The sequence below is a fragment of the Leopardus geoffroyi genome, chromosome A3 (assembly GCF_018350155.1).
Source record: "Leopardus geoffroyi isolate Oge1 chromosome A3, O.geoffroyi_Oge1_pat1.0, whole genome shotgun sequence".
NCBI classification, from domain to species: domain Eukaryota; kingdom Metazoa; phylum Chordata; class Mammalia; order Carnivora; family Felidae; genus Leopardus; species Leopardus geoffroyi.
The window spans coordinates 7,954,105-7,979,829 of record NC_059336.1 but is presented as its reverse complement, the minus strand read 5'-3'; the positions used below and the strand labels follow the sequence as shown (position 1 = coordinate 7,979,829).

The 25,725-nt window shown below is 44.6% G+C and overlaps 1 protein-coding gene across 3 annotated transcripts in view; it reads left to right on the top strand.

The window, feature by feature from the left end:
- Nucleotides 1-25,725, top strand: part of DOK5 (docking protein 5) — a 154,053-nt gene that overhangs the window by 26,745 nt on the left and 101,583 nt on the right. The window contains exon 1 of one of the 3 annotated variants that reach the window (XM_045444172.1): nt 21,462-21,572. The exons of the other annotated variants lie outside the window; for them this stretch is intronic. The gene's annotated coding sequence lies outside the window, so the exon portion shown is untranslated. Of the gene's footprint in view, nt 1-21,461; nt 21,573-25,725 lie in introns of those variants that run through there. 3 annotated transcript variants of the gene reach the window in all.

Genomic DNA, 25,725 nt, shown 5'->3' with positions numbered 1-25,725 from the left:
GGTAGGTGGAGCTAAGAATTATGTGAAAAATTAAATATATTCTAGAGCTACGCTGTCCAACAGGAAGATAGTGTGAGCTGTGTGTATGCAATTTAAAATTTTCTAGATGGCACATTTAAAAAAATGCAGCAGGTGAAATTTACTTTAATAATATATTTTATTTAGTCTAATATATCCAAAACTATCAGTTTAACATGTAAAAGCCTAGGGGCGCCTGGGTGGCTCAGTTGGTTCAGCGTCCGACTTCGGCTCAGGTCATGATCTCGCGGTTTGTGAGTTCAAGCCCCGCATCGGACTCTGTGCTAACAGATCAGAGCCTGGAGCCTGCTTCAGATTCTGTGTCTCGCTCTCTCTCTGCCCCTCCCCTGCTCACGCTCTGTCTCTCTCTATCTCAAAAATAAATAAAACAATAAATAAATAAATAAATAAATAAATAAACAAACATTAAAAAAATTTTTTTAAAAAGCATATAAAAGCATAAAAAATTATTAATGAGACATTTTTACTTTATTTTTTCTACTAAGTCTTCAAAATCTGAAATTTTAGTCATTACAGCACGTTTCACTTGGTCTAGCCATATCTCAAGTGCTCGAAAACTGCACGTGGCTAATGGCTGCCATATTGGACAGTACAGAGCTACAGTGAGTGGGTGTCTGCTTTAGATTGAGTGGTCAGGGAAAGCTGAGCCCTTGTGACCAGAAGGACCCGGCCATGCAAAGATTTGGAATTGGGAAAAGCCCTCTGGGTAGAAGAAAGAAGTAGGTAAAGAGCCTCGGACCAAAATGGGTTTCCTGTGGTCACAGAACAAATCATTAAGGACAGTGGGGCCAGAGCCCAGAGGACAGAGGGACCAGTTGTATGAGACTGAGGATCTACATGGGGCCACATCTTGTCGAATTTAGAGTCCACAGTGAGGAGTGGGTTGAGAAGCAGTGGAAGGATCTGTGTAGGAGGTGAAATGATTAAGCTGTCACTAGCCGCTGTGAGGAGAGAGGAATGTGAGAGACAGGAATGGGAGGAGCCAGCCCCCTCGGAGATACCTCCAGTCCAGCTTTGGAACGTCAAGGGTGGCTTGGAGGAAGGCTGTCCGAGAGAGGGCTTCTCCAGGCGCAGTCGGGTTGAGATGGGATTGTAAGACACAGGCGTGTCTTAGCCTCCCAGGCTTCAAACGTTTTTGACCATGTAATTCATTCAATTAGAAAAAAAATAACTCCTGATATCTTTATACTTGATTATTCATGGGCTCTACGATCAATCCATACATTACATTGTTATATTTTAGTAAAGCCTGTTTTCTGACTTATTCCAGACGCCCGCACACAAGCACAAACAAGTTTTACTACTGTTTCCCTTCACGTCCCTGCACCCCGATTTGGAAGTGAGTCTTGTGGGCAAAGGGAATTCAGGCGAAGGCCTGAAGCTGTAACCAAGCGTGACCCACGTTGAGAATAGCAGCAGTTCAACTCTGTGTGGGGGGGAGAGTGTTGAGAGGGAGGTGGGTGGGCAAGGGGGCGATGGTGAGGAAGTGTTCAAGCTTGTTTCTGCAAAGCACTGCAAGGCCTAGAGCATGCAGGGCATATACGCTCTTGGAAAGGTTTTGACGTATTTCCGTGTATGAAGGGAGGCCACTGGCGGGCTGGAACCTGGGGAGGTAAGTTCTTTACATTCACGTTGCTATGTTATTCGTCTGTCACACACACGAAGAGAGCAAATGGAAAGGTTTAAGGCAAGGTGATGACAAGATTATTTATTACGGACTAGAATATTCTCCTCTGCCTCTTCTCCACTTCTCTCAATTCTACAGGTGGGAAACTAACTCTTGCTGGTAAAGACTATAGTTTTGATCACAGAGAGATTTCATTCCAGGACAGCCTGCGTGCTGGCTCACCCTGACCCCTGCCTCCGCAGCTCCAGGAGAAAAACCCTGCCTAAGGGCCGATCCAACAAAAACCATCCACTTATCCTGGAGACCTAGAAATGTCCACCGGAAGCTTTTGGCGGGAGTTCCGGACACTTTTAAAAATACCAATTTACATTTCCTTTTCTTTGCAGTCTTTGTTTGTTTACATGCTGTGGCCCGAAAATGATGCCGCTCTGGGAGACAAAGCCGTTACACTTTTTCTTTGCTGTGGGTTCTCTTTTCTTCCCTCCTTGATTAGGCAGAGTGACTGTGGAAGCAGCTGTTTCCCTGTCCACAAATCCTCAGTAATTAACCGTTACTCTTTGTACTTAATCCTAAGATATATGTACTTGAAATATCATAACATTTAGGGCAGTCTATTCTACACTTTATAGTTGCGTGATTTTTAGCTTCTTACTCAAATTAAAAGAGAGAATAAACCTTTTCTTTTTTTTTTTTTTTTATTATTATTTTTTTTTTAATTTTTTTTTTTTTCAACGTTTATTTATTTTTGGGACAGAGAGAGACAGAGCATGAACGGGGGAGGGGCAGAGAGAGAGGGAGACACAGAATCGGAAACAGGCTCCAGGCTCCGAGCCATCAGCCCAGAGCCCGACGCGGGGCTCGAACTCACGGACCGCGAGATCGTGACCTGGCTGAAGTCGGACGCTTAACCGACTGCGCCACCCAGGCGCCCCGAGAATAAACCTTTTCATGTTAAACTTCTGGTCATGGTTAAGTGCAGTGTTTTGTTGCTAATCTCTCTAAACCACGGCCAGAGATGTATACTCAGAAAATCACTTTGTAATAATGACTAATTGGGAAAATGGACAATATTGTTAGAATGTTGAGAGAAACATCATGTAGGCTTTCTAAATGGATGCGGCATGGGATCCCATGGCCTAGTTTGAGAGGGAACATTTCTCCTTCCTGATCTGCCAGGATCCAGTTGGCCCATCCTTTTCCTGCCGCGCCTGAGTTCACTTACATTGCCCCAGGTTGGGCTGGATTGGAAGGCTGCCTGGCTTTGTGTGCTCACTGGGCCGAAATGACTCTCCCTGTGTCGCTGTTGGGAGCACACCCTGTCTGCAAATGCATCCACTTGATTTCACTTCTGGGCTTCTGGGGTTGAAGGAGCAGCCCATTAGAATGGGACTGAGCCAGAGGGCTCAGCAAGACCGGCTTGATCGACATTGCCTGCCCGTTGTGCTGCACGTGACGATACAAAATAGCATTTGTGTGTGAGGACTGTCAGGGCCACCAGACTCCAACAGTTACACCAACAACAACGACAGTAATAGCTACGTTTATTGGATATTCTCTGTGACGTTCGCAGGGCGAAGCTAAACATTTGCGTGTACTTCTTTATGAAGCTTTACCATGACTTTGTGAGCTATGCAGCATAACTTTTTAAAAAGATTTCTTAATGTTTATTTATTATTTTGAGAGAGAGAGCGCGCACGTGCGCGAGCACGAGCAGGGGAGGGGCAGAGAGAGGGAGACACAGAATCTGGAACAGGCTTCCGGGTCTGAGCTGTCAGCGCAGAGCCCGACTCAGGGCTTGAACCCGCGGACCGTGAGATCATGACCTGAGCCAAAGTCGGACGCTTAACCAACTGAGCCACCCAGGTGCCCCATACGCAGCATAATTTTTGAGGATGAGTGTGCTCATCCTGGGTCTGAATGCTGTGTTGACCACTTCCTTGTTATGTGACCCTGTGGGGATGGCCTAACCCCTGGAAGGACGTGGTTCCCCATCTTTAAAAGGAGGATAACAATAGTAAGGGCACTCTAGAACTGCTGTATTGAGCAGGATACTATAGTGCCTGGTACATAGTAGGTGCTCAGTAAAAGTTAGTTGTTTGCTAATAAGAACGTTTAGGCTTAGGAGTTCACGTGAAGCAGCCTATTTAACTTGCTCATGCTCACACAACCAATAATTTCCTCTGGTTTTGCCAAAAGATGAAGCCAAAGAAAGTGGGGTAGAAAAGATGCCAGGTAGCTGATAACTTAAAAAAAAAGTTTTTCCAGTACTCTAGTGGGTTATCCATAGTCCCCTGGGGGCATTCGACAGCCTTTGCCTTGGTCTTGATCAACTGTTGACCACACTAGGTGAAGGGTCGTAGCTGGAGTTTTTATTAGTTGTGATGCCAAGAGGCAGAAAATCCAATTCGACGGGAGGGATTGACTCATGAGATTCAAAGGCCAGGGTGCATCTCGCTGGGGGCGTGGCTTGTCAGGAGGAGATGATGTTGATGAGGAGTGATTCTTCATGAGGTTGCAGGACAGCTGTGGCACTTCCAAAGCTCGTATCCTTTCAGATTCTGATCCAGTGGGACAGAGATTATCTTTTCCCCTCCTAACAGTTGAAGAAACATCCTGAGCATGGCACTCAGTGGCCATAATTACTCATAAATCTGTCACTGAACCAATCATGTGGTTCAGGTGATGGGGTACAAGACTTGCCTATGGCTATCAGGTTCCTCCCTTGAACCTGAGCACAGTCGACCTTAACAGCAACCAACAGAGCAGAGGTGGTTCAAGGGGGAATTGAGTGCTACTTACCAGAGGGAGTGGATAGATGCCAAGTGACATAAATATAGAAATCCACCAGGGGCACCTGGGTGGCTCAGTCGGTTGGGCATCTGACATCGGCTCAGGTCATGATCACGCGGCATCGGGCTCTGTGCTGGCAGCTCAGCGCCTGGAGCCTGATTTGGATTCTGTGTCTTCCTGTCTCTCTGCCCCCCGCTCTCTCTCTCTCTCTCTCTCTCTCTCTCTCTCTCAAAAATAAATAAACATTAAACATTTTTTAAAAAATCTAGAAATCCACTGGACAAATGAAATCAATAGTGAGGACACTCTCTATGAACCTTCAGAGAAGCCTATTGCCTTACTTTTCTTCCTCTGTTCCCGTCAACTTTTCTTTCTGCAAATTATTGCTTATTCAGAAAATGAAGGAAAAAGGAAAGGTTTATCATTCTCCAGGGAAACCAGCCAACTGTACTGCAGCATTATATATTTTCTGTGGGTCCCCTGAATATTGTGGCACATCAGTTATCCTTAGACCATCGTGACATTTAATGGTAATTAGCAGAAATGCTAAGGGAGTGACTCACCTGGACAGTTACACTTTGTAAGAAATATGAATTCTGAATTTCACCATTACTTAGGTCAATTTGGGAAGCTGATTCTGCCATTTATACCCTGTTTACTTAACAGCGGTAACAGCAGCCAGTGGTTTAATTATAGGCTCACCAATTCTCTACCTTTGGACAGTGAGGGTATAAAAGTGGTTGGTGAGAAAGAAAGCATGGCTTTTTTCTTTCTTTCTTTCTTTCTTTCTTTCTTTCTTTCTTTCTTTCTTTCTTTCTTTTTTTTGAGAGAGAGCACACATGAGCAGGAGGGGGCAGGGAGAGTAGGAGAGACAGAATCCTAAGTCGGTACTATGCCCAGTGCAGAGCCTGATGCAGGGCTCGATCTCATGACCTGAGCCAAAATCGAGTCAGGATGCTTAGCTGGCTGAGCCACCCAGGCACCCCAAAAGTGTGGCATTTCTAAAAGCAATCTTTCATATTGAAATCCTGCACTTTGCTTTACCATTCCAAAATACACATTAAAAAAAATTTTTTTTTAATGTTTATTTTTGAGAGACAGAGACAGAGAGAGACAGAGCACAAGCAGGGGAGGGGCAGAGAGAGGAGACACAGAATCCGAAGCAGGCTCCAGGCTCCGAGCTGTCAGCACAGAGCCCGACGCGAGGCTTAAACTCATGAGCCGTGAGATCATGACCTGAGCCGAAGTCGGACACTTCACCAACTGAGCCACCCAGGTGCCCCAAAATACACACTTTTTTAAAAAAGAAATTTGCTATGAAAGACCAGTTCTATTTTAGTGATGATTACAAGATTTTGGCCTTGGTCTCTGTGTATTTACTGCCACATGGTCCTGAGGAAGACAGTCACAAGAGCACGTGGCAACTGGGAGTGGAAGGACAGGAATGGAAGGTATAAAGGAACGGGCAGCAGTGTTAAGCCTGTTCCAGAACTTTTCCACTGGCTGTTTCATATCAGGCCCCCAATGTAGGTTTGTTTGGTAGACACCTGCGGGACATCTTATTGGTATCTCTTTCCTCCTTATCCATTTACCAACAGACAGATCCCTGGCTTATTTGGGGTCGTGGTATGCCCGGCTAAAATTCCTACATTTCTCAGGGTGGGTGCAGTCACTCAGTAGGGCTTCTGGTAAAACCTTTTCGTAACGGGCAGAACCCTTTGACAATTCGTCTTGCTCTTTGCTCAGAGCATCACAGGGAAGCATTGCCTGAGGTCGAGCAGCCATCCTGGGACACGGGCTAACAAGCCACAGTGAGTGGTTTTCTGTTACTCAGTTCCTAATAAGTAAAATAATACCGTTGGTGGTTTATTGAGCTTTAATTCAGAGTGTGCTGTCTGCCAAGCAGAGTGCCAAATGCTTTAAATTCATTATTTCATTTAATTCTTTTTTTTTTAATGCTTCTGTTTGAGAGAGAAAGAGAGATCAGTGTGGGGGAGGGGCAGAGAGAGAGCGGGAGACACAGAATCGGAAGCGGGCTCCAGGCTCTGAGCTGTCAACACAGAGCCCAATGCAGGTCTTGAACTCACCGACCACAAGATCATGACCTGAGATGAAGTCGAACGCTTAACCGACTGAGCCCCCCGGGTGCCCCGCAAAGCTTCTCTCTTCAGCAAAACTTGGCTTTTTATATGGTGGGCCTGTGGTTGCACTGGTAGGCAAAATTGAATGAAATATAAGCTAAATAAATAAGTAACAACTCTACCCCCTAGGAACTGTTCCTAACTCTACTTAATTTCAGAAGAGTACGGAAATCAGAATTCCCTGTGAGCCGGTAAAGAGCAGGGAAGCTGTTGAAATTCCTTTGTCCCAGATTTAAAACTGCTCATCATCTGGGCTCTAGCTTTGTCAGCTCTTCCAATTTTTGAGGCAAAACTGGAATTTCAATTTTATGTGGAACTTGATTATAAAATATCAGTTCTTCTTCTTTTCCTGTTTTTGTTACCGCTCTGTGGGCAAAGAAGTTCTCCACACCCATGTGCTGGCTGCCGTTTTGTCGCTCCCCATCACTGGCTCATTCCTCTTATTCCTTCGGCAAAGTGTGGGAGGTTGAAGGTAATTCAGAAGTGAGTCACGAAAGGGCCAGAGAATAGGACTTTCAAAGGAAGATAAAAGACACTGAGATTATTCAAGTCAGAGGAGTGGGCTGATTAATATGTAGGAATTTGAAACAGTTGATATGACTAATTATCCTTTATTTTCTAGAGGATAGTACAAAAAGGAAAATGGATCCATTGTGGAGGAGAATAATTATGAATGAATGTGAGAAAAATTTCCTGGATGCTGGGAGTTCCTGCATTTTAGATAAAACAGGAGAAAAGGCTTATTTGGTGAAGGTTTTTAAAAAATAAGACAGGTTACCAGAGGAATTGGTTTGTATGGTTTGAATGGCTTTGGACTCATCTTCCATCTGGAATTGTGAGGCTGTGACTCCCTTTTCTGAAGGGGTTCCCTAGCCGCACCCAACGTTTTCATACTCACTGTTCCTTGCAGGGTGCAATCCAAGGGAAGGGCTGCAAAGTCTTAAAATTTTTTTTTTTTAACGTTTATTTATTTTTGGGACAGAGAGAGACAGAGCATGAATGGGGGAGGTGCAGAGAGAGAGGGAGACACAGAATCGGAAACAGGCTCCAGGCTCCGAGCCATCACCCCAGAGCCCGACGCGGGGCTCGAACTCACGGACCGCGAGATCGTGACCTGGCTGAAGTCGGACGCTTAACCGACTGCGCCACCCAGGCGCCCCAAGGGCTGCAAAGTCTTGAGTGATCTTGGATTCTGATTACTTGAGAGGGTCTCTGCCCCCCACATGCCGTAACTTCTCCAGCCAATGGACACCCGCTTTGAACACAGGGCTCCTCTTGGAAATACAGAAAAGAAGTTTCCCCTGGGGACGTCACGTCTTCCAGCTTGACGGATGCCACCCTGACACTTTGGTCCTCTTCCGTTATTCTGACTTAACTCTGCGAAGCCCTCCTCAATCCACCACTGCGTTGAGCAGGAGCATTGGCCTTTTCCACTCGTCAAAAGATGTCAAGAGTTTTTAGGAGTCCACGGTCGGTCTTTGGTTTTCAAAGAGCAGAGGCATTCCAAGGATTCCAGAAATGGCGGTAGATCCCTTACTAGCTTTGGTTCAGGTGTGCTTGAAACATTTGAAGCTGAACGGGATCTTCAATATTCCCTTTCCTTTTGCTGAAGAACCTCAAGTTATTTTAAAATATACGGAGGGTTGCCTAGTAACTACAATTTCACTAGCTGTGCGAGAGAAGTTGGCCCTTTTTTTTTTTTTTTTTTTTTTTTTTTTTTTTTTTTTTTTTGCACCGACAGACTTGGCAAGAGTAGCAGGAGACAGGGTTTATTGAGCAATTAAGGAAGATAAGGTGTCTCTTTGGGGCTTCGAGGTCACGCGAAACTGATGTTAGAGGGAGCATGGGACACCGGGTTCCTGTCTGTGGTAATTAGGAACAAGTCCAGGGAAATCTTCTTCTATATCTTTGTTTATGCTGAGTAGTTTGAGTGAAGTGTATCACAGGGAGTGGAATTACAAAAATGTTCTGTTTCTTCCTTTTTCTCTCCATCTGTCCTTCTCTATTCCTTCCCCTGCACTCCCCTACTCTCCCTCCCCTGCCCTCCCCTCTTCCCTTGCCCTCTCCTTCCTTCCTTCCTTCCTTCCTTCCTTCCTTCCTTCCTTCCTCCTTCCTTCCTTCCTCCCTCCTTCCTCCCTCCTTCCTTCCTCCTTCCTTCCTTCCTTCCTTCCTTCCTTCCTTCCTTCCTCCCTCCTTCCTTCCTTCTTCCTTCCTTCCTTCCTTCCTTCCTTCCTTCCTTCCTCCCTCCTTCCTTCCTTCCTCCTTCCTTCCTTCCTTCCTTCCTTCCTTCCTTCCTTCCTTCCTCCTTCATTCCTTCCTTCTGTCCTTCCTTCTGTCCTTCCCTCCTCCTTCTGTCCTTCCTTTTTTTTCAAAAAGTGTATTAATCTGTTTGAGCTGCCATAATAGAATACCATAAATGGAGGGGGGGCCTTAAACAATAGAAATTTATTTTCTCACAGTTCTAGAAGCTGGAAGTCCAAGATCAAGGTACCAAAGAGGTTGTTATTTGGGGAGAGATTTCTTTCTTGCTTGTAGACAGCTGTCCTTACATGGCTCTTCCTCTGTGTGCGTGGGAAAAGAGAGCTCTCTGGTGTCTCTTCTTTGTCTTATAAAAGCCATTAGTTCTTTAAAAAAAATTTTTTTTTAATGTTTATTCATTTTTGCGAGGGAGAGAGAGAGAGAGAGAGAGAGAGAGAATGAGTGGGGGAGGGGCAGAGAGAGAGGGAGACACAGAATCGGAAGCAGGCTCCAGACTCCGAGCTGTCAGCACAGAGCCTGACGCGAGGCTTGAACTCACAAACTGCGAGATTGTGACCTGAGCCGCAGTCAGATGCTTAACCGACTGAGCCACCCAGGTGCCCCAAAGACATCAGTTCTATAGGATTAGGGGCCCACCCTTGTGACCTCATTGAACCTTTATCACCACCTTAAAGTCCTTATTTCCAAATACAGTCACGTTGGGGGTTGAGGCTTCAACATGTGAATGGGGGCAGGGAGGCGGACACAATTCAGTTCCTAACAAAGCATGGAAGCTGTAAGTGTTCTGTTCACCTGACTTCAGGCTCTGAGATCTGGGTTAGTTATGACTGATTTCATAACTGACTTGACTTCTTGTCTTAATTCTGCTTCTTTTAACCTGGTGGGAGATAACAGAATGATCAAGATGAAGCGTAGTTGGTGCCATCACCTGTCTTTGCAGCACTCGGTGCAGGTTTGTAACTGACTTGCCGGGGAGCAGAAACACCGGACTTTGCAGAGTCGTATGGGGATCACGGGGGTTTTATGAACCTACAGTCGTCTCTGCACCTTCCCATATTCCGGGCCAGGGTGTGTGTTCCCTCTCTCCCTCTCTTTTAACGCTCTTGACCTATAAGGAAGAAGCCTGAGGGAAAATGCAGTTTAACTGAAGGGAACCACTGTAGTGTGGGATGCAGGAAACCTAGACCAGAATCATCCAAAAAATGTTAATTAGTTGCCATCCCTGAGCCAGGAACATGTACTCCACACAGCATGATGAAGGAGATGAGCAAGGAACGTGCCCCTAGAACATGCCTTTCCACTTTATTAAATCTCGGTCTTCTAGAAGTGGAAGGGCACTGAACTCTGAAAGAAGTGTTCTTTTAGGGAAGGGAAAATGGATTGACAGTTTTCCAGAGGGCCGGGTTGATTCACAATGGTTTTAGGTTTGCTGTGGGCACGGTTTGTTTTAGGGAAAGCCAGCTAGCATCTACCCTTTCAGAGACGGTGACCTTGTTCTTTCACCAAGTGTTCCTTGGAGCCTCTGCATCGGATGAATTGTTAGCCAGACTTTTCTGTCTTTTCTTCTGAATTTTTTTCTTGTGTTCCCTTGAAGCCCCATGCTCTGCTACCCCATCCTTCTCTTTTCCATGTCTGACTGACTCTTCCTCGATTTCTACCCATTGATGCCCCCTTGCTCTCCCTCAGGAACATATGCTGCTGTAATATTTTGTTATTAACTTTACATGAATAATGCAAAGCACATTCTCATTATAGGAAGTTAAAACATTACAAATAAATGCCAAGGCTAGTGTCCCTTGGCAATATCATCCCTGCCTTTAATTTCTTACCAGGGGTAACCATTGTTATTAATTTGCATAATGTAATTACAGATGGTTTCTAGGCATATGCATAAATGTATATGTAGCCCTAGAAATAGAGTTATTTGGTATGTGTGTTCTTTTATGTAAATGATATCTTGTATGCCATGTTCTGCAGGATGTTTTATTACTTACCTAAAGAGAAACATATGTGCATAACCAGAGATTCAATAGGATGACTACTCCATCATAGTTTGTATGGTGGTATAAATTAAGAACAGTATCTCTGTCCATTAACAGGGACCAGCCACATGATGTTAATTATGCATACTATGGAATTGTATATAGTTTAAAAAAGAATGAAGGAGTCATAGAATGAAACGTATACATATGTGTTTATGCGTTATTTATTTATTTTAGGATTGTATTTATATATATAACATATATGTGTATGTATGTATATAATGACATGGGAAGATCTTCTTTGTACACTGTGCATCATATCTATGCTTTCCTCAAATTATTTATGACACAGTACTAAAATTTTTGACACGTGTTTTTCTTATATTAGATTGGGAGCAATGAGAGGGTAGGAGCTGAAATTTTCATTTTTGTCTTTCTAATCTACCTTGGCTCAGAGCGAGCTTTCATTAAGGGCTGTTGAACAACTGAAAAAGAAAATATTGCCTGGATAAATAAATGTGTTATACAGGGACAAATACATAGACACATTTTTCAGAATTGGAAGGAATTTTGTTAAGTTACCATAATTCTGGTTCAGTGTTCAAAATAGTTCTATATGGATTTGATTTCCAGAAGTGGAAATTAATTCTAAAGTTATTTGTCTGCAATTGTACATTTTTTTTTTAAACTGTGTATTATTTTCCTATTGCTGTTGTAACAAATTATTGCAAACTTAGTGACTTAAAAGACCACAAATTGTTGGGGCACCTGGGTGGCTCAGTCGGTTAAGCATCCTGACTCTTGATTTCGGCTCAGGTTATGATCTCACAGTCCTGAGATGGAGCCTCACGTTGGGGCTTCATGCTGGTCATGGAGACTGCTTGGGATTCTCTCTGTCTCTCTGTCTCTCTGTCTCTCTCTCCCTCTGCCCCTAACCCCTCAAATTAATTAATTAATTAATTAATACTTAAATTAATTCATTATACAAACCCACACAGATTTATTATCCTACAATTCCAGAGGTCAGAAGTTTGAATTGAGCCTTTTGGGGCTAACGTCAAGAGGTCAGGAGAGCTGCATTTCTTCTGGATGCTTTTAAGAAAAGGGTTTCCTGCGTTTTCCAGATTCCAGAGGCCGCTTGCGCTCCTTGCCTCGTGGCCCCTTTCTTCATCTTCAGAGCACCTCTCTCCAACCTGTTTCCATTGGCACGACGTCTCCTGTTTCTGACTCTGCCCTCCTGCCTGTCTCTTATAAGGAAATGTGTTATTACATTGTGCCCACCCTGAGAATCCAGGATAAGTTCCCCATAGTAAAATCCTTATCTTAATCGCATCTACAGAGTATTTTCTGCCATCTAAGGCAGCATCTTCACAGGTTCTGGGCGTTAGGACGTGGTCATCTTTGAGGGATATTTTATCTACTGTACTATGCCTTGTCGCTGTTGATTATTAAAATCTTACTTTGAGATCTTCTAAGGGGGACTGTCCTAACCAACGTCACTTCAGGTGCAGATTTGTAGAGTTTTGAGCTTGTATGCTCTCTACTTTTAATCCACTTCAGGAAGTTAACTCATGTGCCAAGTAGACAAATCATTCCTTCTATCGGTTGCCAATGAAAAGAGTCGCAGTTCCACCAAAGGGAGCATGCCACGGTGGGTTCCGTGCCTCCTGAGGAGATGCTAGCTACCCAGAAATGCATGCTAGGAATACCGAGAGGTCAGATTGCTGGCAATGAGCCAGCCGTGTCAGGTGATGGCATAAATGTCTAGAGTATGCTTTTATGCAATCCCGTGGTGCTGCAGTAATTGGGTAGTGCAACAGCCCACAGCCATCCTTGACACAACCCTTCTGTTTCCAGCTCTAGTTACTTCTGACCCTTAAAGTGGACAGGGAAGCAAAAAAGAAAGGTGTGTATGATAGTAAAACGTTCACTTGCAATGTGTCATGCCCCCTTAGGCTAAAGATAGACAGCGTCTCGAAATCCATCTCCCACATTCTCCTTTCCCTGCGTGTAATTCCTTAAGTGGGCAGAAGTGTGTCTGGTTATATAACCCTGTTATAGTGGAGAGAGAAGCTCTGTTTAAATATGCATGTGGAGAACCCATTGTCAGCTACAGATACATATTTAATTACTGTAAGAAAAAAAACTCACAAATTTGAGTATGAGGTGGGGGTTGATTTTATTCAAATTAGGGTTCTAATTCAGTCTAAAAAGAACTGAGCAGTGTTGTTTAAATGATTGGCTCATAGGAGAGACAGTATGCGTATATGTATATATAGCCCTGCTTTATTTAAAGAGGCTTTTAGAGCAGATGGGAAGACATAAGTGAGAGAAGAAAGTAATTTAAATTTAACCCTTTAGAAATACTGTAACTTTAGGGACATTCTGTTGTCTTCTTTGGGTCTGGTAGAGTGTGCTATGGTGCCTGAGCTCTGTCTTCTCCGTCTAGGGTCTTGTGCGAAGAGCTTTAGTCTCACAAAACTCAGGTCCCTCCAAGTGATAGAGAAGGGAACCCAACCGAGATGGTTTGACCCCAGGTCTGTGCTCTACACTGACCCGAGATCTAGCCTAGCAGCGAGTGAGGAAACATGTAACGCAGGTATTCATTCATTCGATTACTAAGTAGACACTTACTCCTGACTATGATCAGTTTCTACTCACAGAGCACTTCTGACAACTAATGCGTGTGTGGTTTCCCCACACCGGCCAGTTCTCCAACCCTCTGGACACCAGCTGGTTTCCTAGAATTCAGTTCAGTTCTGACACTAACTACCCAGAGTTTGTGCAGATCATCCAGGTTAAGAGCTCACGCACAAGACTGCCTCCCACTTTAGATGCCAATCGTACTAGTGGGTCCCCAACGTTACCCACAATTTTGTCTAATTTGACCTCAAATTGGGGGTTCCCATGAACCCCCATTTGCTAACACGGTTTGATCATTTGCTAACACGGCTCATGGAACTCAGGGAAGCACTTTATTCTGTTACTGGTTTATTATGAAGAATATAAATGAACACCCAGATGAAAAGGTACATAGGGCAACGTCCTGATGGGTCCTGAGTCCAGGAGCCTCTGTGCCCGTGGGTTTGAGGTGTGCAACCCTTCTGGGACATGGGTGCATCCACAAGCTGGAGCTTCCTGGAATCCCATTGTTTCGAGGGTTTGTGGGGGTCTCCATACACAGGCATTATTGGTTAACATTGGTCAACATTGGTCATTGGTGACTGTCTCGATCCCCAGCCTCTCTCCCCACCCTGGACATGAGGGGACGGGGCTGAAATTCCAACTCTAATCACGGAGCGATTAGCGTGGTTTCCAGAGAAACCAACCTGATTTCTCCCAACCTAAGGAGTCATCTCATTAGGCTACACTAAGGTGGGTTGAAAGGGACATAATATAAATAACAAAAGATGCTCCTTACCTCTTTCACTCAGGAAGGGTTTTAAGAAGTATGTATTAGGAAATAGGGACGAAGACCCAATATTTATTTCTTATTGTGTCGCAGTATCACGATACAAAAGATACAAATTTTTGCTGGACTGGGAAACACAGAAGTTAGATTTAGTTCCTGCCCTCAAAGAATTTACAGAGTAGGGGGACCCACTTCTGAACCAGCAATTAAGTCTTTAACATCTTTGCATTAAATTCTGCAACACTGAATTTAAAACAGGTTTTTCACAGAAGCGGTTCTGTTTTTACAAACTGTTCCCATGCTCAAAATTCCTCATATTACCAAGTTTCTTGAAAGCCATGCGTTCACGTTTAAATACAAGATATATCAGGATTCATATTTTTTATTTTATAATATTTTTCCCAGTTGTTCTGTTTGAGAATTTGAAAATATACGTTGCGAAATTCCTAAAGAATTAGCAGGCTGACATGATTCCAATGTGACTTCCCATGCATTGCGCGATGTTAAACCACTGAGTTTGAGAGATTTGAGTGGTAACCCCTTCTGTGTCTCCAGTCACGGTTTCATTAGCATTTGGTTAGCCCACTTGGGTTAACTCGGCCTCTGTTTCTTCACCTGAATAATGGGCATAGCTGTGGATTCTTACAAGGATCAAGTGCGATCTTGTAGAAGTTCCGTGAAACAAAGTAATGCCATACCAGGTTTAAATTCTGAAACAAATGAGAAGCATCATGATTTTGGCAACATGTGATACCAAAGCAGCCTAACCTCCACGCATGCTGGAGTCATTCACACACCTTGACTTTGAATGAGTCTTTGAAGTAAATCCTGGCTTTGACATTCACAAGCTGTGTGGCTTTGGGTGGTGATTTATTTAACAGCTGTGAGCTTTGGTTTCCCTCTTGGTGCAACGGGTATGGGACTAGCCTTTTCCCTTATAGGACTGATTATAGTAAAGGTGCTGGTTGGGATGGCAACATGATGATGTTGACGGTAATGACTCACTGTCATTGTTTTTTGGCGGGTACCATGCTGCGCACTCTACACGCATCACCTTATAGTGTTCTCTGTGACCCCCTATGGCAGGGACACTTCTAATCTCATTTGTTTTAATGGAAGGGAAGGAAAACGAGGTGTATTGGCATTAATTAACAAGTCCAAGTGCACCTCGGTAGGAATTCGCACACGTCCGACTTCAGTGTTGACTTGATGGACTTGTAACACGTACTGTGCCTCATTCTCTGTGTTTATTGCCCTCGGGTGACTTGAACGGCATTCTCTTGTATGAAGATTAAAAGAGATGTAGTACGTATTAAGTGTTCAGCATTTGTCCCAGAGTAAATGCTAGTACATAAATACTGTTTAATTAGCATTACACTTGTTTTGCTCTTATCTGTCAATTATAATCTTTATCCCGTTACTGTTACTCCCTTTAACATTAAGAACCATCGGGAAATGACTAAATTATTTATTCTCCTCTACAGAGACACAAAAGTGAGCAGTGCCCACACCAGAAATGATGAGGGATGACAAGATTGCTATAGTATCTACTGAAAGGCAGAAACGCATTCTTCATTTAGGTCTAAGTTTGAAGTGGAATTAGGACTTGCAGTCAGTTTTTTTCAAATGACTAGCTTGCATTTTTTTTTTTTTTAATGTTTCATTTATTCTTAGAGCACGAGCAGGGGAAGGGCAGAGCGAGAGAGGGACACAGAATCCGAAGCAGGCTCCGGTCTTCGAGCTGTCAGCACAGAGCCCGACGCGGGGCTCGAACTCACGGGCCGCGAGATCATGACCTGAGCCGAAGTCAGATACTTAACCAACTGAGGCCCCTCGGCGCCCCACCTAGCTTGTATTTTGAACACATACCGTGAAGTCTGTAACACCGTCCTCTGGAGGTTCAGTTAGGAAAGAGAAATGCTTGTTGAAACATGATGCTGTACCAGTTCATTTGAGAGTGAATGATGCATCCAGTGACTATTTGTGAATTTGGCGGTATGCTGTGAAATAACCAATTTGTCCGATTTTATCTTTGAATTAATACTTGTTTTGGCTTCAGGGCGATGTGACGCATTGGAAATTGCATATTATCTGTGGCAAATCTGACTTGTAGGCTTTTAGTTAACACCCGACTTCAAATTGTTAAGAGAGAGAATTCTGGTGGGTTTTTTCTTTTGACACGTTTGCCTTTGAGAATCACGTGTGTCCTAGTGTTCGTGGTGCGCTACGAAGTGCCTCCTGATGCTCCTTGACCTACAGCTTCTGCTGAACATCACACTCTTGTAGCAGTGCTCAAGCCATTGGGTCCCTCCTCTTCCGGGCCGTTGGACCAAGACATCTCAGTCAAACTCCTGGCCTCGCTCCCCAGATATGCCCCTCGTGTGTCCTTCTCAGTCAGCTGTACCTCCATCCTTCCAGTTGCTTGGACCGTGGACTTGAAGTCATCCCTGACTCCTGCCTTCCTCCCACATTTCATTAGTCCCTCCTTAGCAAATTCTATTAGCTCTATGTTCAAACTATATCTAGGATTTAGTTCTTAGCACCCTCACTGTTACCGTGTAGGTCAGAACTCCATATATTATCACCTGGGCAAGGACAGCAGCTTCCTACCTTGCTTTCTTGCTTCTATCCTTGCTTGCTTCCTTAGTTGAGATGACATTTGAGACTGAAAGTCAGAGCATGCCACGACTCTGCTCAAAATTCCACCAGCCCCAAATCTTACGAAGAACATCATCCAGAGTCCATCTCTGGCCTCTGAAGTTGCACATAATCGTGGCTTTGGCTCCTTCTCTGGTTTCCTCTACCACTGGTCCATTCGCTGCACGAGCAGCATTACTTTTCCTTAATTATGGCAGGCGGGCACACTGCCTCGGGACCTTTGCACTGCCTGTCCACTTGGAATGTTCTTTCTCTGTATATGCCTCCGCCTGCTCCCTTACATCGTCTGGCCCCCTGGTTGAGTGACTCCTGGCAGAGAGCCCTGTGAGCACCCTCTGAAGTAGCATGTGTCTTCTCCCATTGGCCTCATGCTCCATTTCCTGGCCCACGTGTTTTTCCATACTGGTTCTCCAATTTTCCAACACCAGTGGGGTATTCAATCCCTTTCAATTCTGATGCTGACTCCTGGAGTTAGCACAGACCCCACGGGCTAAGCAAGGGCTCTACCCAACAAGACCAACCGACCGCACGTGCCAACTGCAGATGGGATGCTCGGGCTACCCACACTTCTGCCTGCTGACTACGAATTTGGGGCTCTCCCAGCCCCCTCTACAGGGCTAGTAATTTGCTAGAACAGCTCAGAGAACTCAGAGAAGCACTTTGCTTGCATTTACCAGATTATTGTAAAAGATGTAACTCCAGAACAGCCAAATTGAAGAGATACCGAGAACACGGAATGTGTGGAAATTCCCTGTGCTCTCTGAGCCCGCCACACTCCCAGCACCTTGATGTGTTGACCAACCCCAAAGCTTCCCAAACCCTGTCCTTCAGGGGTGCCTAGGGAACATTCGTTATGTACGCATGGTTGATTAAACCGTTGGCCGTTCGTGATTGAACCCACCCCCGCCCCCAGAGGTGGAGAGAGAGGGTTCCAAGCACAGCCTTCCAAGCACGGCGTTCCACGTGGTTGCTTCCTCTGACCCATCAAGAGCCACCTCTTTAGCATAAATTTAGGAGCTGCTTATGGATAATAGAAGAGGCTCCTAAAACTCGGGAATTTCCAAGGCTTCTGAAAGCTCTGTGCCAAGAACTGGGGACAAAAATGAAATCTCTGTTTCTTGTGCCACACCCGCCAGCCTACTTCATCTTGCACTTGGGTGTTGATGGTCTACGTCTGCTGGAATGAAACTCCGCAGCAGCAGGTGACTTTTCCCAGTTTTGTTTCTGGTCCTAGTCGTCACCCAGAACAGTGCCTGATGCACCACACACTCAGTCATTACTCAGTAAACACGTCGAATGAGTTACTTAATTGAATTAAATTGAATGATAATTAACAGTCAGTAGTTAATGGAGGAAGATCACAGATCAAGGCAGAGATGAGTAAACTCGTGCTCCATGAGAGTCAGAACCATGAGAGGGAAGACAAGAGGTTTTCTGAAGAGCTTTCTAGGTTGAGTGTCAGTCCTTTGCGACACTCTTTTATTTCTTTAACTTAGCGAGTTCTCTGAGTTCCTCCTGTCTCCTGAAAATAATCCCTCTTTTCTTAGGCAAGGTTGAATGGGCTTTCCATTTGTTGTAAGCCGAAGTACCTTGGTTAGTGCAACCCTAATAAGCCTCGAAAAGCAAAAGAAACGTGCCCGGCCCGTGATCGGTGCTCGGTAAATGTTTTCTAACGAAGGAAAATACCCAAGCATGCCCCCTGCACTGCTTAGATCAAACCAAGTTCAATGCCTTCCCATTGTAAGGAGGGCTGAGGGGAGGAACATAAGTTGTGGGAAGGGAGGAGAAAAGGTTGTATAAGGAAGTCTGGGACTAGAGGAGAGGCAGGGCATGAATGCTGAAGCAAGAAGTGAGGGAGTAGCTGTGCTGTAGGTAAAGATAGGGTTTTGTCCATTTGTCCTCACATATCGGTCTGGTCCACTTACCAACATTAAGCAGATATTTGCTGATAAATGTCCTCATTTGGATGCAGTGGAAATTAACAGGGCTTGCCCTTGAAACCCCTATAGCTCCCAGAAACCCCAGACTTTTCTTCTCTGACCACATACTCTCCTCGAATGACCTGATTTTATGTATATCTATTCTGGTGACAGATATTGAAACAGATTGTTGTATGTTTCCCTCCTCTCGTAACTGCTAGGGAGCAGCGAGGACAGTGTTGGTTGCATTTTCTTCATGATTCACTGGGGAAAACTGAGATGCAGACGAGCTGGGGAATTTATATGCCCAAGACCACACGGTGGAAGGAGGGTGAGAGTTTCAAACTCAGCTTTCGGCGATTCTGAAAGCAAATTCACATCATTTCTTGGGGTTTTGCTATGTCTCCTCTGCTGCCTTACTTTATCTTTCTTCATAACTTAATTTTTATTAAGATACTTAGCATGCTCTCGCTTGTAGCTGACATTCATCTCTATCAGATTAAAAACCAGACCTTCACAAGAACACGAAAAAGGTTGGGTTTTTGTAGCTTTTCATTTGTGGTTCCCGGTTGTAGTTTGCTTTCAGCCAGCGGACAGCTCTTTGGAGAAGAACATTATTCGAGGATGTTCATGAGTGGGAGATGGTCACCGTCTGGTGAGAGAGCGCGGCCACACTGTTGTGTTAAATATTCCAAGTGGCGCTGCTCTGAACTCCCGGGGTTATTTATAGTGGGTCTAATTATGAATGTCCTTGCCCTGAAAGGAGGCGTTTTCTCCAAGGGTGGGGGACTGACTAACAAACTCCTGAGCTCCGACAGTGGAAGGGAGATGCCTGTTCCTCTCAGTTGGTTGGAAAAATCTTTAGTCTTCTGGTTGACTGTGGGGCACAAAGGAATATTACCTGGACATAGGGAGTTTCACGGAATGGACCCAAATTACTGTTTTTGGACTCAAGCATTAAAATTCTTATTTCAGGGACGCCTGGGTGCCTCAGTCGGTTGAGTGTCCCACTTCGGCTCAGGTCATGATCTCACAGTTTGTGAGTCCGAGCCCCGCGTCGGGCTCTGTGCTGACAGCTCAGAGCCTGGAGCCTGCTTCCGATTCTGTGTCTCCCTCTCTCTCTGATCCTCCCCTGCTCACACACTGTGTGTCTCTCTCTCTCTCTCTCTCTCTCTCTCTCAAATAAATAAAGGTTAAACATTTTTTAAAAAAATTCTTATTTCATTCTCGTGCATCCTTTGAACACATTTATGCAGGGAGCAGTGACGATCAGAGAAAATATTCATTGAAGTGCCCCAACGAGTAGGTAACCCATATTTTGGTCAGTTTTTATTAGTTTATTTCTTCAGGGCTTGTAATAATTGTGGGACACGTTTCTGAGTGTGAGGTGGGGGTGGAATAAAGAAAAATCTAGATGCAGCTCTGGTTTTGAGGTATCAGTACCTGTTACGTAACCTTTTGGGAGTTTCTTCGTTATTAAGGTGGAGACACTGATCAGAGTACCCTCGTTGACAGAGTTAAATAGGCTCCGTTTCTGCAGAAACCCAGAGCCGAGGCTCTCATTAAATATTGGCCATTGTTACACATTTGAAATTAAACCACTTGAAACTCATGCTGCCTATTTTTACAGCTTAAAATTTATTATTATAATAATTTGGGCAACCCTTTCATCTTTAGTGAGATCATAGAGGGCTTTGTTAGAAGTTGCGTTCAGGTCTTCTCATGCTTCCCATTTGGCGGGTCAGTTTGTTTCGAAGATTTGCCTGCAGATGCGGGGCTAAACACTAAGAAATTAATTGCTTTTTAAGAAATTCTAAATGTGTGCGCCACAGTGTGGGATTTGGGGGCGCTGGTTCCCGGCTGCAGGCTACGTCGTTTCCTTTCTGTTCTAACCACTTGTTCTGAGTTTTACTGGAAACCTGGCTGCCTCTCCTGATTCAAGCCTCCCCTTCTCTCATTGATCTCTGCCCAAGAAGTCTGCACAAAAGCCACCAGGAGTCTTTTGACCATGGCTCTTCATTCCTCCCCTCTAGGTTTGATGAGGTCAGGTTTCAGAATGGCCGGCTCGACAGTTTTCTCCTTCTTCTGTTGATGGTATTGGATAAAGCCATGCTGTTTCAAGGGCATTTTTGCTTCCGTCGGAGGGATGTCCTTTCTCTGCATGGTGAGGGGCGAGGCCCCAGAGCTGGGACCCCGACAGTCTGGCACCAGGATTCACGGAGTTCTGACTGGTGAATATTCAGGAGAGAAATGGATTTGTTCCCTTTGATCCAGAGCCGGCTGCCAAGGGTGCTGCTGGAAAGTGAAAGAAAATGTGGGGCTTGACAACCTGGGTATTATTAAGCACATTAGAAATAATGATTGTCTCCTCAGGAATGAACTTTCTTGCTGTCGACTCCTAGTTATAAACCAAGTGAGTATTTGGCAGAAACCAAGCACAGTTGGTTAAAAAAAAAAAAAAAAGAAAAACTTGAAAACACAAGAAAAGATGTCCAATTGTCGCATGCCTCCTCGAGCCATGTAATTAAATTAGACTGTGTTATTTCAGAAATACCTGGAGCGGTTCCATCTTCCAATAATAGGTATCTCCTCGTACGCACGCTCGGTCTGAACTCCGAGAAGACAGGACAGCCGCCTGGTGCAGAGAGCGGCCTTTCTTTCTTTCTAAACACCAGTGTGAAAGACCGGTACAGTTCCTTATTCAGAGGGAGAGACGTTTTAAAGTCAGTTGCTTACCGCAAACAGGTAATACCTGTGAAATAATGAGATTTTATTAAGGCACAGTTTGCCTGACCTTTCATCCTGCCGCAGAGCGATTCAAAACCCTTGTGGTTTCTGTACAGGTCTGATAAGGATGCTGACATAATTGTTCTTGGAGCAGAAAGGGCAGTCTAGAGGCTTTCTGTCGTTAATATTTCTCTGCAAAATGGACAGTTTGAGCAAGGTGCCTAAAAACGCGGATTTGGTCTCTGGACGATATAGACGTATTTTACTTTGGCAGCTGTAATTCAAAGTCCAGTGGCAAACTTGAGGAGCAGTGTTTCTGAATTTGCCTTCTCTCTGGGAACGACGGCTTTCAAAGTTTTTATTTTATTTTAACAGGTGTTTTATGGTTTGGCAAGTGAAGATACATTTTAAGTGTATATTCCTATGCTTAGAATTTCATGAAACTTCTGGGGCACCTGGGTGGCTCAGTCAGTTAAGCGTGTGACTTTAGCTCAGGTCAGGATCTCCCGGTTCATGGGTTCAAGCCCCACGTTGGGCTCTGTGCTGACAGCTCAGACCCTGGAGTCTGCTTCAGATTCTGTGTCTCCCTCTCTCTCTGCCCCTCCCCCATTCACACTGTGTCTCTCTCTCAAAAATGAGTAAACATTAAAAAATTTTTTTAAGAATTTCGTGAAACTTCTTTCCATTTACAAATACCTGGTTGTCCCAAGAAGCTGTCAGGTCCCTTCCTTTTATAGAACCATGCGTTACAATGGCATCTGCAGCCTCTGCTGGGTATACTCCTCTGTATGGTCCAGAAAGAAATCTCGTACCCATTACCAGTCACCCCAATTTTCCCTTCTCCTCAGTCCCCTTGCAACCATGAATCTGCTTTCTGTGTCTACGGATTTGCTTCTCTGGGACATTTCATGGAAGTGGAATCATACAGTATGTGATCTTTTGCGTCGGGATTCTTCTAACTTACTATAATGTTTTCAACTTTCATTCACGTTGTAGAAACGTTATTCCTTTTGACGGCCGAATAATATTCCACCGTATGGCTAGACCACCTTTTGTTTATCAGTTGACGGACATTCATGTCGTTTCTACCTTTGGGCTATTTGTGAACATTTGCGTGCAAGCTCTCGTGTAGACATATGTTTTAATTTCTTCTGGGCATTGACTTTGCTTTTTCACCTAGCATTCTGTCTTGATTCAGGGTGAATCAGACAGATTCAGGGTGGCCACGGTCTTCTTCGCAACTGTGTGGTCGTCTGTAACATCCTTGTTTTGCTTACCGGTGCCCTGATGATGGGTATTCTAGTTGTTTCCAATCCTATGCTATCCCGAATAATGCTACTTGAACACTCTTGCACACCGAGTGTTTCACACATATAACAGTTTAAAGGTAAGCTCAATTTCTTTGTTTTTTTTTTTCCAACGTTTATTTATTTTTGGGACAGAGTGAGACAGAGCATGAACGGGGGAGGGGCAGAGAGAGAGGGAGACACAGAATCGGAAACAGGCTCCAGGCTCTGAGCCATCAGCCCAGAGCCAGACGCGGGGCTCGAACTCCCGGACTGCGAGATCGTGACCTGGCTGAAGTCGGACGCTTAACCGACTGCGCCACCCAGGCACCCCAGTAAGCTCAATTTCTACAAGTGGAATTGCTGGGTCAAAGGATATGTACCTTTTGGGGGAATATCTTGCCAAATTACCTTCATGGAAGTTGACCTCATTGCATTTCCATCTGTTAGGAAGACCCTGAGGAAACATTTCCATCTGGATCTGGTATAAAGGATGGTTGTGACTTTCCTCAGTGATTGGTTTGTTTTCATTTTATGGAGAATTGACTCATAGCTCATCAAGTCTGTACTACGTTACCACCGTTATTAAGTATATGGAATGGGGCTATGGGTTTTTATGTTAGTGTTTCATTTTTGTTCATCTCATGATATTGCAACAGCATTACTTTGGATCTTAGAACTCTCATTCAGATGGGTCGTGAGTCAACTTTAGTCCTATCTTTGGACCTCAGAGCTTTAGAAAACTGAAACTTGCCACAGAAGCTACGTGATAGGCCAGGGGAGCTTTAAATTTTGGGTGAGTTGGAGTCCTGTCTGCTACAGATAGGACACCTAAGGATAGACTAATAAAATAAGAGAGAGAAGTTGCCAACTCTGCTTCATTTCTTAATGATCCAGAGTGGGAATGCCTTTCCACGGTCTTGTAATATTCAACAGCTTCCTACACAGCTTCTCTTTGGTCTAGAATACAAGGGAGATGAGAGTTGAGCCCTTGCCTCTACATGTCACTGTTGGAGACAAAGTCTTGGGGAAATTGGTTCCAATTAGCTTTTAGTGCCGAAGCTCTCATTTTCTTCCTATTCTTCGTAAAGGCAAAGGCATTTCTACCAAACTTTGTAGAGACAAGTTTCCAAGAAAGCAAAAAGGAGGAATTTATATGAAAGCTACTGGCTCTACTGACAGTCGTATTTATTTGTTAGGCATTCATTTCTTTCTTTATTCCGTTGGGGAACTGTTTTCTTGTGTGCTCACCATGATTCAGGAATTTGAGTGATGCATAAAGTAGGCACTGCCCTTTATAGAACTTATAGTCTAGAAGAGAGAATTTTTAAAAAAATTACCTTTCAGGGGTTGCCTGGGGGGCTCAGTTGATTGAGCATCTGACTCTTGATTTCGGCTCAGGTCATGATCCCATTGTGGTGGGATAGAGCCCTGTGTCAGGGCATCAGGCTCCACACCCAGCTTGGGATTCTCTCTCTCCCTCTCTCTCTCTCTCTCTCTCTCTCTCTCTCTCCTTCTCTCTCCCATCTCTGCCCCTCTCCCCTATTCCTGCTCTCTTTCTCTCTCTGTCTCTCTAAAATTAAAAAAAACTACCGTTCAGTATCATGGCAAGTCAAGGTGCTTTGGGCCTAGCCTCTGACAATTCATTTATTCAGCAGTTACTTACTGAGTCCCTTCAATGTGGCAAGCATTGCGCTGGAACTGAGGAGAAAACAATGAACATAGACAAATTTACTTTCTGCTAGTGGAGGTTGCCTTCTTTTTTTTGTCTAAAAACTTTGTTTTTAATACTTATTTATTTTTGAGAGAGACAGAGTGCGAGCAGGGGAGGGGCAGAGAGAGGGAGACATAGAATCCGAAGCAGGCTCCAGGCTCTGAGCCTTCAGCACAGAGCCCAACGTGGGGCTCGACCTTGGTCACTGTGAGATCATGATCTGAGCTGAAGTCCGATGGTTAACCGACTGAGCCACCCAGGCGCCTCCCACTCCCTTTTTAAAAAAAAATGTTTAATGCTTGGAGGTCGCATTCTAATAAGAGTGCCTGTCACTTAATAAAGGTTCATTATGTGCCAGGCATTGTCCCGAGATGCTTTAAATGTCATCTTAAAAGCCCAATGAGGGAGGTACTATTATAGTTACTGCATGAAGTTCAGAGAGGTTGATCACTTGCCCCAGGCCACACAGTGTGTACATTTTGGAATCAACATCGGAGCCTAGGCAAGTTGGTGTTGGAGGCTGCGCTCCTGACTTCTGTCATACATGCTTCTGTGTGTGGTCTGTGTGGATATTGGCCTGGGTGTGACGAAGGTTTCCTAGAGGAGGTGACGTGACCTAGGGCAGATAAGCCAGTTTGAAGGGTGTGAAATGGGAACCTTGTTCCCCATGGAGGCTTGACACCAGGTGTGAGAAAGAAGGGGGGACGGTTCCAGCAAAGAAGGGAGCCTGGTGGTGGGGATATACCTCTCCTGGCAGAAAACGTCAACATCATGTGCTCCCTTGAGACTTCGGTGCCGGGACCGTTGCTGTCCACAGCCTCAGTTGTGTTGCTTTTCCTGCTGATTAATCCTGACTGTGCCACTCTTTTCTGTTGTTTTCCTTATCGCAGTTGCCGGTGACTTTTCTAGCCAGGCTCACATTTAGGCAAAATGCCAGCAGACTTGGGGGACTGAAGTCTGGGTGACATTTTCTCAATTTCCAGAACTAATTGCTGCCACCTGACTTAGAAAATACTTGGAAGTTTTTGAATGTCTCGTCCTGGGACTAAGGGCACGTCTCAGCTTGTTGGGATCTGTGTCTACCTGACTCCAAAGTATCCTATCACACGAACAGCAGGAATGTTTGGTCATTGTGATGCTTGGTTTCCAACGTGACAAATAACTTGTTTTC